The sequence below is a fragment of the Phyllopteryx taeniolatus genome, chromosome 1, assembly GCF_024500385.1.
Source record: "Phyllopteryx taeniolatus isolate TA_2022b chromosome 1, UOR_Ptae_1.2, whole genome shotgun sequence".
Lineage (NCBI taxonomy): Eukaryota > Metazoa > Chordata > Actinopteri > Syngnathiformes > Syngnathidae > Phyllopteryx > Phyllopteryx taeniolatus.
Window position 1 is genome coordinate 4,863,089 of NC_084502.1, and position 11,780 is coordinate 4,874,868.

Consider the following 11,780-nt stretch of genomic DNA (forward strand, 5'->3'; position numbering starts at 1 on the left):
AATGTTTTACATCTTTGTATAATTTGGGTCCAAAAACAAATGACATTTAGGGTCTTTTATTGCGGTCAAATGTCAAAATGCATTAAATTTAATCCAAACTGCTTTTAAGGGTTAACACCACCGATATCACGTCACAATTATTGAAACCATCAATATTATGCAAAAACGTGCGCTACAGTGGTGTGAAAAAGTGGTTCCCCGATTCCTGATTTCTTATTTTTTTGCATGTTTGTCACACTTAAATGTTTCCCATCATCAAACAAAAACAACACAAGTAAACACAAAATGCAGTTTTTAATGAAGGTTGTTATTATTAAGAGAGGAAAAGAAATCCAAACCTACATGGGCCTGTGTGAAAAAGTGATTACCCCCTAAACCTAATAACTGGTTGGGCCACACTTAGCAGCAACAGCTGCAATCAACGTTTGCGATAACTTGCAATGAGTGTCTTACAGCGCTGTAGAGACATTTTGGCCCACTCATATTTGCAGAATTGTTGTAATTCAGCCACATTGGAGGGTTTTCGAGCATGAGCCACCTTTTTAAGGTCATGCCACAGCATCTCAACAGGATTCAGGTCAGGACTTTAACTAGGCCACTCCAAAATCTTCATTTTGTTTTTCTTCAGAAATTCGGAGGTGGACTTGCTGGTATGTTTTGGATCATTGTCCTGCTGCAGAACACAAATTCCCTTCAGCTTGAGGTCACGAACAGATGGCCGGATATTCTCCTTCTGGATTTTTTGGTAGACAGCAGAATTCATGATTCCATTTATCGCAGCCACTCTTCCAGGTATTGAAGTAGCAAAACAGCCCCAGACCATCACACTATCACCACCATATTTTACTGTTGGTATGATATTCTTTTTCTGAAATGTGGTGTTACTTTTATGCCAGATGTTATGGGACATAAATCTTCCAAAAAGTTCAACTTTTGTCTCATCAGACCAGAGTATTTTCCCAAAAGTCTTGGGATCATCAAGATGTCTTCTGGCAAAATTGAGACAAGCCTGAATGTTCTTTTTGGTCAGCAGTGGTTTTTGTCTTGGAACTCTGCCATACAGGCCATTTTTGCCCAGTCTCTTTCTTATGGTGCAGTTATGAACACTGACCTTAACTGAGGCGAGTGAGCCCTGCAGTTCTTTGGATTTTGTTGTGGCGTCTTTTGTGACCTCTTGGATGAGTCATGCTGCATTTGGAGTAATTTTGGTCAGCCAGCCATTCCTGGGAAGGTTCACCACTGTTCTATGTCTTCACCATTTGTGGATAATGGCTCTCACTGTGGTTCGCTAGAGTCCCAAAGCTTTAAACCCTTTTCCACACTGATAGATCTCAATACTTTCACTCTCATTTGTTCCTGAATTGCTTTAGATCTCAGCATGCTGTCTAGCTTTTGAGGATCTTTTGGTCTACTTCACTCTGTAGGGCAGGTCACATTAAAGTGATGTCTTGAGTGAGAACAGGTGTGGCGGTATCAGAACTGGGTGTGGCTACAGAAATTGAACTCAGGTATATTAAACTACACTTAAGTTAACTTCTTTACACAGGGCAGGTAGTTTTGTTTTTTGTTTTTTGTCTCCCTTAATAATAAAATCCATCATTTAAAACTGGATTTTGTGTTTAGGTGTGTTGTCTTTCATTAATATTTAAATTCGTTTAATGATGGGAAACATTTAGGTGTGACAAACATGCAAAAAAAAGTAATAAGGAATGGGGGTAACACTTTTTCACATCACTGTATATTTTAAATAGGCGGTGTTTAGTTCAGTCCTACAGCTTTTTGTGTGTGACTGTAAGGCCACCCACAGTGTTCAACTCACAGTAGTTGACAGATGGGAGTCGGTCACAGCCACAAATTAGCCTGCTGAACGCTCCCCTTGCTCCCACATTGAGCCAACTCTCCGGGCACTCGATGCTCGCGCTTATTTTTCAAGTCACGATGTGTGCTCAATGCATAGAGATGCTGAATAGACAAAGTGGTGTTCATCTTTGCGGCAACAGAACGACAACTTCACATTGTTTGGTCCTGCACAGAACAGCGCATGGGTTGTTCGCACAGTTGCCTCAAAGGAAAAAGGTTAGGATTTGAATGTTTTAACCTTGGGCCTTTCAGTGTGGGCTTGCATGTTCTCTCTCTGTACTTGTGCTGGTTATGTCCAACTTATTAGCACATTCCAAAAAATGTATGTTAGGTTCACCAAGACTAAATGGGGGGCATCAAATTAATTTTTGTTGCGCGCCACATCGTAGTTCTGTTTCCCTCGAGGGCCGTTATGACAGTGAAAATCATATACAATCCCAATTCCAATGAAGTTGTGTTAAATATAAATAAAAACTGAATACAATGATTTGCAAATCATGTTCAACCTATATTTCATTGAATAAACTACAAAGACCAGATATTTAATGTTCAAACTGATAAACTTTCTTGTTTTTAGCAAATAATCATTACTTGGAATTTTATGGCTGTAACACGTTCCAAAAAAGCTGGGACAGGTGACAAAAAAGACTGAGAAAGTTGAGGAATGCTCATCAAACACCTGTTTTCAGCATCCCGCTAGTGAACAGGCTAATTGGGAACAGGTGGGTGCCATGATGGGTATAAAAGGCGCTTCCCTGAATTCATTCACAAGCAAAGATGGGGCGAGGTTCACCTCTTTGTGAACAAGTGCGTGAGAAAATAGTCGAACAGTTTAAGGACAATGTTCCTCAACGTACAATTGCAAGGAATTTAGGGATTTCATCATCTACGGTCCATAATATCATCAAAAGGTTCAGAGAATCTGGAGAAATCACTGCATGTAAGCGGCAAGGCCGAAAACCAACATTGAATGCCCGCGACCTTTGATCCCTCACGTGGCACTGCATCAAAAATCGACATCAATGTGTAAAGGATATAACCACATGGGCTCAGGAACACTTCAGAAAACCAATGTCAGTAAATACAGTTTGGCGCTACATCCGTAAGTGTAACTTGAAAATCTATTATGCAAAGCAAAAGCCATTTATCAACAACACCCAGAAACGCCGCCGGCTTCTCTGGGCCCGAGCTCATTTAAGATGGACTGATGCAAAGTGTCCTGTGGTCCGACAAATCCACATTTCAAATTGTTTTGGAAATTGTGGACGTCGTGTTCTCCGGACCAAAGAGGAAAAGAACCATCCGGACTGTTATGGCCGCAAAGTTCAAAAGCCAGCATCTGTGATGGGATGGGGCTGTGTTAGTGCCAATGGCATGGGTAACTTACACATCTGTGAAGGCACCAATAATGCTGAAAGGTACATACAGGTTTTGGAGAAAGATATGCTGCCATCCAAGCAACGTCTTTTTCATGTACGCCCCTGCTTATTTCAGCAAGACAATGCCAAAGCACATTCTCCACATGTTACAACAGTGTGGCTTCGTAGTAACAGAGTGTGGGTACTAGACTGGCCTGCCTGCAGTCCAGACCTGTCTCCCATTGAAAATGCGTGGCGCATTATGAAGCGTAAAATACGCCAACGGAGGCCCAGGACTGTTGAACAGCTGAAGCTGTACAACAAGCAAGAATGGGAAATAATTCCACCTGCAAAGCTTCAACAATTAGTGTCCTCAGTTCCCGAACGTTTATTGAATGTTGTTAAAAGAAAAGGTGATGTAACACAATGGTAAAAATGACCCTGTCGCAGCTTTTTTGAAAAACGTGTTGCAGCCATAAAATTCTACATAAATGATTATTTGCTAAAAACAAAGTTTATCAGTTTGAAAATTAAATATATTGTCTTTGTAGTGTATTCAATTAAATATAGGTTGAACATGATTTGCAAATCATTGTAATCTGTTTTATTTATGTTTAACACAACGTCCCAACTTCGTTGGTATTGGGGTTGTACAATAAATGTCATATTACATGTACGCAGTTCCCCCTGCATTTGAGTTGGATTTTATCCACTGTAAACAATAAAATTAATTTTAAATTAAAACTCTGTAAAATTGTGGTAAGCAAATATTTACGTATACAACTATCCACCATTGTCTTCCGCTTATCCGAGGTCGGGTCGCGAGGGCAGCAGCCTTGGCAGGGAAGCCCTGACTTCCCTCTCCCCAGCCACCTCCTCTAGCTCTTCCGAGGGGATCCCGAGGCGTTCCCAGGCAAGCCGAGAGACGTAGTCTCTCCAGCGTATACTTGGTCGTCCCCGGGGTCTCCTCCCGGTGGGACATGCCCAGAACACCTCACCAGGGAGGTGTCCAGGAGGCATCCTAAACAGATGCCCGAGCCGCCTAATCTGGCTCCTCTCAATGTGTAAGAGCAGCGGCTATACTCTGAGATCCTCCCGGCTAACCGAGCTTCTCACCCTATTTTTAAGAGAGAGCCCAGACACCCTGCGGAGGAAACTCATTTCGGCCGCTTGTATCCAGGATCTTGGTCTTTCTTTCGACCCACAGCTCGTGGGTTTAAGACACTGGGAGATACTCCTGTCTTTGAGTCACATAGATGTTATTAAAGGGCAGCATTGGCGGAGTCCAACCATCACTGGAAACGAGTCCGACTTACTGCCGGCAATGCGTACCAAAGTGACACCGGTCGTACAGAGACCGAACAGCCCGTATCATGTGGTTCGGTACCCCATACTCCCCCCACAGGACTCCACGAATGACACAGTCGAACACCTTCTCCAAGTCCACAAAACACATGTAGACTGGTTGGGCGAACTCCCATGCACCCTCGAGGACCCTGCCGAGGGTGAAGAGCTGGTCCACTGTTCCATGGCCAGGACGAAAAGCACACTGCTCCTCCTGAATCTGAGATTCGACTTCCCGCCGGCCTTTTTCTCCAACACCACGAATAGACCTTACCAGGGAGGAGTGTGATCCCCCTGTAGTTGGAACACACCCTCCAGTCCTTCTTTTTAAAAAGGGGGACCACCACCACTGTCTGCCAGTCCAGAGGCACTGTCCCCGTTGTCCACGCGATGTTGCAGAGGCGTGTCAACCAGGACAGCCCCACAACATCCAGAGCCTTGAGGAACTCCGGGCGAATCTCATCCATCCCCGGGGCCTTGCCACCGAGGAGCTTTTTAACCACCTCGGTGACCTCAACCCCAGAGATAGGAGAGCCTGCCTCAGAGAACCCACACTCTGCTTCCCCATGGGAAGGCGTGTCGGTGGAATTGAGGAGGTCTTCGAAGTATTCTCCCCACCGACTCACAAAGTCCCGAGTCGAGGTCAGCAGCGTCCCATCCCCACTATACACAGTGTTGATGGTGCACTGCTTCCCCCCCCACCACCCTGAGACGCCGGATGGTGGACCAGAATTTCACTCCTCCCACGCCCGAGTTTTTGCCTCAGCGACCACCAAAGCTGCATTCCGCTTGGCCAGCCGGTACCCACAGCTGCCTCAGGAGTCCCACAGTCCAAAAAGGCCTGACAGGACTCCTTCTTCAGCTTGAGGGCATCCCTCACCGCTGGTGTCCAACAACGGGTTCGGGGATTGCCGCCACAACAGCCACCGACTAACTCGGCAATAGAGGTGCGGAACATGGTCCACTCTGACTCAATGTCCCCCGCCTTCCCCAGGACGTGGGTGAAGTTCTGCCAGAGGTGGGAGTTGAAACTCTGCAAGACGTTCCCAGCAGACCCTCACAATACGTTTGGGCCTGCCACGTCGGACCGGCATCTTCCCCCACCATCGGAGCCAACTCACCACCAGGTGGTGCAGTTGACAGCTCCGCCCCTCTCTTCACCTGAGTGTCCAAGACATGCGGCCGCAAGTCTTATGACACAACCACAAAGTCGATCATCGAACGGCGACCTAGGGTGTCCTGGTGCCAAGTGCACGTGTGGACACCCTTATGCTTGAACAACATGGTGTTCTTTATGGACAAACCATGGTGAGCACAGAAGTCTAATAACAGAACACCACTCGGGTTCTGATTGGGGGGGGGGTGGCGTTCCTCCCAATGACCCCCTTCCAGGTCTCACTGTCATTGCCCATGTGAGCATTGAAGTCCCCCAGCACCCCCTCTAAAGACTCCAAAAAGGGTGGGTACTCTGAACTGCTGTTTGGTGCATAGGCACAAATAACAGTCAGGACCCGTCCCCCCACCCGAAGGCGGAGGGAGGCTACCCTCTCGTCCACCGGGGTGAACCCCAACGTACAGGCGCCGAGCCGGGGGCAATAAGTATACCCACACCTGCTTGGCGCCTCTCATTGTGGGCAACTCCAGAGTGGAAAAGAGTCCAACCCCTCTCCAGAGGACTGGTACCAGAGCCCAAGCCCTGTGTGGAGGTGAGCCCAACTATATCTCGTCTGAACTCCTCAACCTCACACACCAGCTCGGGCTCCTTCCCTGCCAGAGAGGTGACATTCCACGTCCCTAGAGCCAGTTTCTGTAGCCGGGGATCGGATTGCCAAGGTCCCCGCCTTCGGCCACCGCCCTGCTCGCACTGCACCTGACACCTATGGCCCCTCTCACAGGTGGTGAGCCAATGGGAAGGGGAACCCACGTGACCCTTTCGGGCTTTGCAGGCCCGTCCACCAGGCGCTCGCCTTCGAGCCCCACCTCCAGGCCTGTCTCCAGAGGGGGACCCCGGTGACCCGTGTCCGGGCAAGGGAAACGTATATCCATTTATTTTGTTCGTCATCGGGGTTTTTGGAGCCGTGCTTTGTCTGGTCCCTCACCTTGGACCTGTTTGCCATGGGTGATTATAATGTAGCTTGTACTATCTGCTTAGTGCTGGACTGAGGAAGACAAGATGTATTTCTGTAAAAGACTGCAAATAAAAGCTTCAGTTTGTTTAAAATCTCTGTTACAAATTTAAAAAGACAACAATAGTTCTATTCCTCTTATTTGAATATTTTTTGTTTTTTTATGAAGATCTTTGCTTCCGACTTGATTTAACACTGATTTAAGTTTAGCAAGAGTTCTTTGGAACACTGAGAAGTCTGACTGTATGTTTTGAAGCATTAGATCAACTGAGGCGGAAAATGACTAGATGAATTCAACTGTTTTTTATACTAACATTGAAATCATTACCACATAATGGAAACAACAGTGGTCCTAAATCAGACCCCTGTGGAACCCCTTTACAGACATTCAGATAATTTGATCAATAACCATCAGCCACCACAGCTTGTGTTCTGCCAGATAAATAATAGTCAATGAATTTACACGATAAAAAACAACAAAAAAAACATCATAAACCAATGTTGTGCAGACCTATCGTCAACTGTGTCAAAGGCTTTAGAAAGCGCAATAAAACGGCCAAGAGAATGAAGTTTGTTGTCCAAAGCATGTGCAATATCCTTCATGACCTTCATGGTTGCTGGCACAATCCTAAACCAGACTGGAAAATATTTAGAGTGTCATCAATTTACCTACCATGCATGTTTTTGGGATGTGGGAGGAAACCGGAGTGACTGGAGAAAACCCACGCAGGCACGGTGAGAACATGCAAACTCCACACAGGCGGGGCCGGGGATTGAACCCCCAGTCCTCAGAACTGTGAGGCAGACGATCTAACCAGTCGTCCACCGTGCCGCCTATTTAGAATGTGATTCTCTGATATCGTATCCATTTATCAGACCATCTCTAACAGTTTTGCCAAACAAGGTAGCTATGAAATTGGCCGATAATTGTTCTGTTCATTATGGGACCACCTTTATGAAGAGTTACACAAGCTGTTTTTCATATGTTAGGTATACACTTGGTTGAAAGAGTCCAGTTAAAAATGTGCAGCAGGACATCAATAATGACATGTGTAGCAAGTGCTAGAAGTCTGGTTTAAAATTGCCAGCCTTCCTAGGATCTCAATTACAGAGCATTCAACGCGTCAGCTGTATTAAAGGGCCTAAAGGAAAAACTATGGCGTCCCCTGTTTATCGACAATGTTAAATTGTTGATGAGTAAATTCTGGTCTGGGTTCTGAAAGATACAAGTTGCGGTAACAAAGTGTTTGTTAAGAATGTCTCATAGTTCATTTTTATTAGGAACTGAGAAAGTCTTGGGAGATCTGCACAGGCTATTTGAGAGATTTTTGATTCTCCTCCAGAAGTTTGATGGATTACCACAGCAGTCTGATAAAGACATAACATAGCAAGATGATTTAGCTTTACGGAGTTCAACGAGGCACTTACGGTATTTCAGAGATGATGAAAATATTGCCAATCACCACTCTGTCTGACATCTTTGTTCCAGGCAATGTCCCTATTATGCAACATTGCGTCAGATTCAGATGAGAAAGGGGTTATTTCTGTTCTTTATTTTTAATTACTTAAAGGGTCCATGTTTATCTGTAACATTTTATCAAAATAATTTCGAGCTTTATTATGATTTGGGGCGGCACGGTGGCCGACTGGTTAGAGCGTCAGCCTCACAGTTCTGAGGACCCGGGTTCAATCCCCGGCCCCGCCTGTGTGGAGTTTGCATGTTCTCCCCGTGCCTGCGTGGGTTTTCTCCGGGCACTCCGGTTTCCTCCCACATCCCAAAAACATGCATTAATTGGAGACTCTAAATTGCCCGTAGGCATGACTGTGAGTGTGAATGGTTGTTTGTTTCGATGTGCCCTGCGATTGGCTGGCAACCAGTTCAGGGTGTACCCCGCCTCCTGCCCGATGACAGCTGGGATAGGCTCCAGCACGCCCGCAACCCTAGTGAGGAGAAGCGGCTCAGAAAATGGATGGATGGATTCTGATTTGGGATAGCTGTTATAGAATGGATACCACTCAGGGACAGGTTATAGAAAAAGTCATGATCCACAAATTTCTTTGTCTTTTATTGTAATAAAACAAGGTTTCAATTTTTCTTTCTTAAAATTTCTGATACAAGCGAGTGGCGAGTGGTCACTAAAATGTGTTGCCAAGTCAGCCTAATCTGCCCAGGGCCTTCAGAATCGGTAGTGCTGACCAATGTAACTTAAGCTATATTAGAAATGGGACTAGCCCTCGAGGACATCAGCAATTTTCTGTCCTCTGGTTGGTTGGACAGGGCAAAACTTGTTACAGCCAACTTGAACAAGCAAAGCACATCCACAGCATTGTGCACACATTAATATATATAATAATTAGCAAAAAAATCCAAATATACATGGCCCTGTGTGAAAAAGTGATTCCCCCCTAAACCTAATAGCTTGTTGGGCCACCCTTAGCAGCAACAACTGCAATCGAGCATTTGCGATAACTTGCAATGAGTCAGGACTTTGACTTAGGCCACACCAAAGTCTTCATTTTGTTTTTCTTCAGCCATTCAGAGATGGACTTGCTGGTGTGTTTTGGACTATTGTCCTGCTGTAGAACACAAGTTCGTTTCAGTTTGAGGTCACAAACAGATGGCTGGAAATTTATTTATTTTTGGGGTAAACAGAAGAATTTGTGGTTCCATTTATCACAGCAAGCCTTGCAGGTATTGAACCAGCTAAATAGCCCCAGACCATCACACTACCACCACCAAATTTTACTATTGGCATGATGTTCTTTTTCTGAAATGCGGTGTAATGTGACACCTTGAAAAAAGTTCAACTTTTGTCTCGTCAAACCACAGAGTATTTTCTCAAAAGTCTTTGGGATCGTCAAGAAGTCTTCAAGCAAAACTGAGACAAGCCTTAATGTTCTTTTTGCTCAGCAGTAGTTTTTGTCTTGGAACTCTGCCATGCAGGCCATTTTTGCCCAGTCTCTTTCTTATGGTGGAGTCATGAACACTGACCTTAACTGAGGCAAGTGAGGCCTGCAGTTCTTTGGATGTCTTTTGTGTGTGTGTGTGTGTGTGGGGGGGGGGGGCGGTCTTTTGAGACCTCTTGGATCAGTCATCGCTCCACTCTTGGAGTAATGTTGGTCGGCCGGCCACTCCTGGGCAGTTTCACCACTGTTTTATGTTTTCGCCGTTTGTGGACAATGGCTCTCACTGTGGTTCGCTGTAGTACCAAAGCTTTAGAAATTGCTTTATAACCTTTTCCACAATGGTAGACATCAATTACTTTCTCATTTGTTCTTGAATTTCTTTAGATCTCTGCATGATGTCTTTTGCACTTAGAAATATTTTTTGCAGGGTATGGAATAATGAAGCTTGTTTCCTAGTGGAATTTTTTCCCCCTTTTTTTGGAGGGGGGAAGTTACCAAATAACGTTTCTCAGAATTGTGTGTACAGAGCTGTGACGCTGGCCTGGGTGCAGTAGCACTGACAATGAGGTGCTCTGCAAACAGCCTGTTGCAGTGAGTTCTGCTCTGTTTTGACACCCTCAGTGAAAACAGAGGAGCTAATAAGAGGAGCTCATCTATCACCTGGCCGCAAACTGTCTTTAAGCTCAGCAGCGCAATACTACTGCAGAATCTCGCTTTCTTGTTAAAAAAAATACAAATTAAAAATACACAACTATATACAGTGGATGTGAGAAAGTCTATACACCACTGTTCAAATACCAGGTTTTTGTGATGTAAAAAATTAACACCAAAACAAATAATTTAAAAACTTGTTTCCACTACTGATCTGACCTTTAACCTGGACAACCAAATTGAAAAAAAGAATCCTTGACATTCAAACTAATTTTAAATATAAGCACACATGCCACCATTTAAAATGCCTCTAATTAACCACAAATAAAGTTCAGTAGTTCTAGTAGAAGTTTCCTTTTAAATGTATTATTTTTTCCTTTCTAACAAAAGCAGGTTTTGTGCTAACACTAGACTGCTATTTCGAATTGTTCCTATTTCCCTCCACCTTGACTAAGGTGCCAGTTCCAGCTGAAGAAAAACAGCCCAAAAGCTGCCAAAGAAATGCTTTACCGTAGGTACAGTATTCTTTTAGTTGATAAGCAGTGTTGCGTTAGCCCCAAACATACCTTCGGGAATTATGGCCAAAGATTCAACCTTAGTTTCAAAATCTTGCAAAACACGTGTTGTTTATGATTATGAACAGTTCCAAATATCAGGGTAAGCACAAAGGCTTCTGCTAGAAAGAAACGCCAGGAAAAGCCTAATTAATCGGAGGTACTTTAAATGGTGGCAGGTATGTACTGCTGACTCCCATTTAACAAGTTTGAATGTGATTGGTTAATTAAGAACACAGCCATACCCCCAGTTGAGGGTGCGCACACTTGTGCAACCAAATCTCAGTTTTGTTTTTACTTCCCTGGTTTAATTATTATTATTTTTTTCAATTGAGTTGTACAGGGTCACATTAGGTCACATTAATTGTGGAAAACAGTTTTGAAATGATTTATTTTGGTTTGAGTTTTTAGTCACAAAACAACTGGCATTTGAACAGGGGTGTGCAGACTTTTTTAATTCACTGTATATGTCAAAATAAAAAATAAGATGTCACACGGGTATACATGTGCCTCTGTGGGCAATCCCACAATTTATATAAAGTATTTGATCTCTTCTAATGGTTCTGATGACTATTTTAATGTGTTCTATTAATAACTGTATGGAGTCCAAAGGAAATAAATCCCTTCACAATTTAGCAGTAAATAGAGCGGAGTTATGTCATATCATGGGAAATCGGAAGCACATACACTCAAAGGAGTGTGTACATAAGATGGTCATTTGGTGCAATATACGCGTAATACCACCACCAATATACACATCCTGATTTATGAGGTTATCAGAAGGGGCAAATTATTAGGAGCGTCAGTCAGTTTTACAGCAACACTAGCATCTCAAAGAGGCCCGATAAAATTGACATAGTAAGTAAAAAAACAAGGGTCAAGTTATACTATATTCATTGTGTCCATTTGTGCAGGGCCTCCTTGCTTGCTCAGATTCCTTTCATTATAGAGTGCACGCTTGTTTTCATGTCTGCGCATGT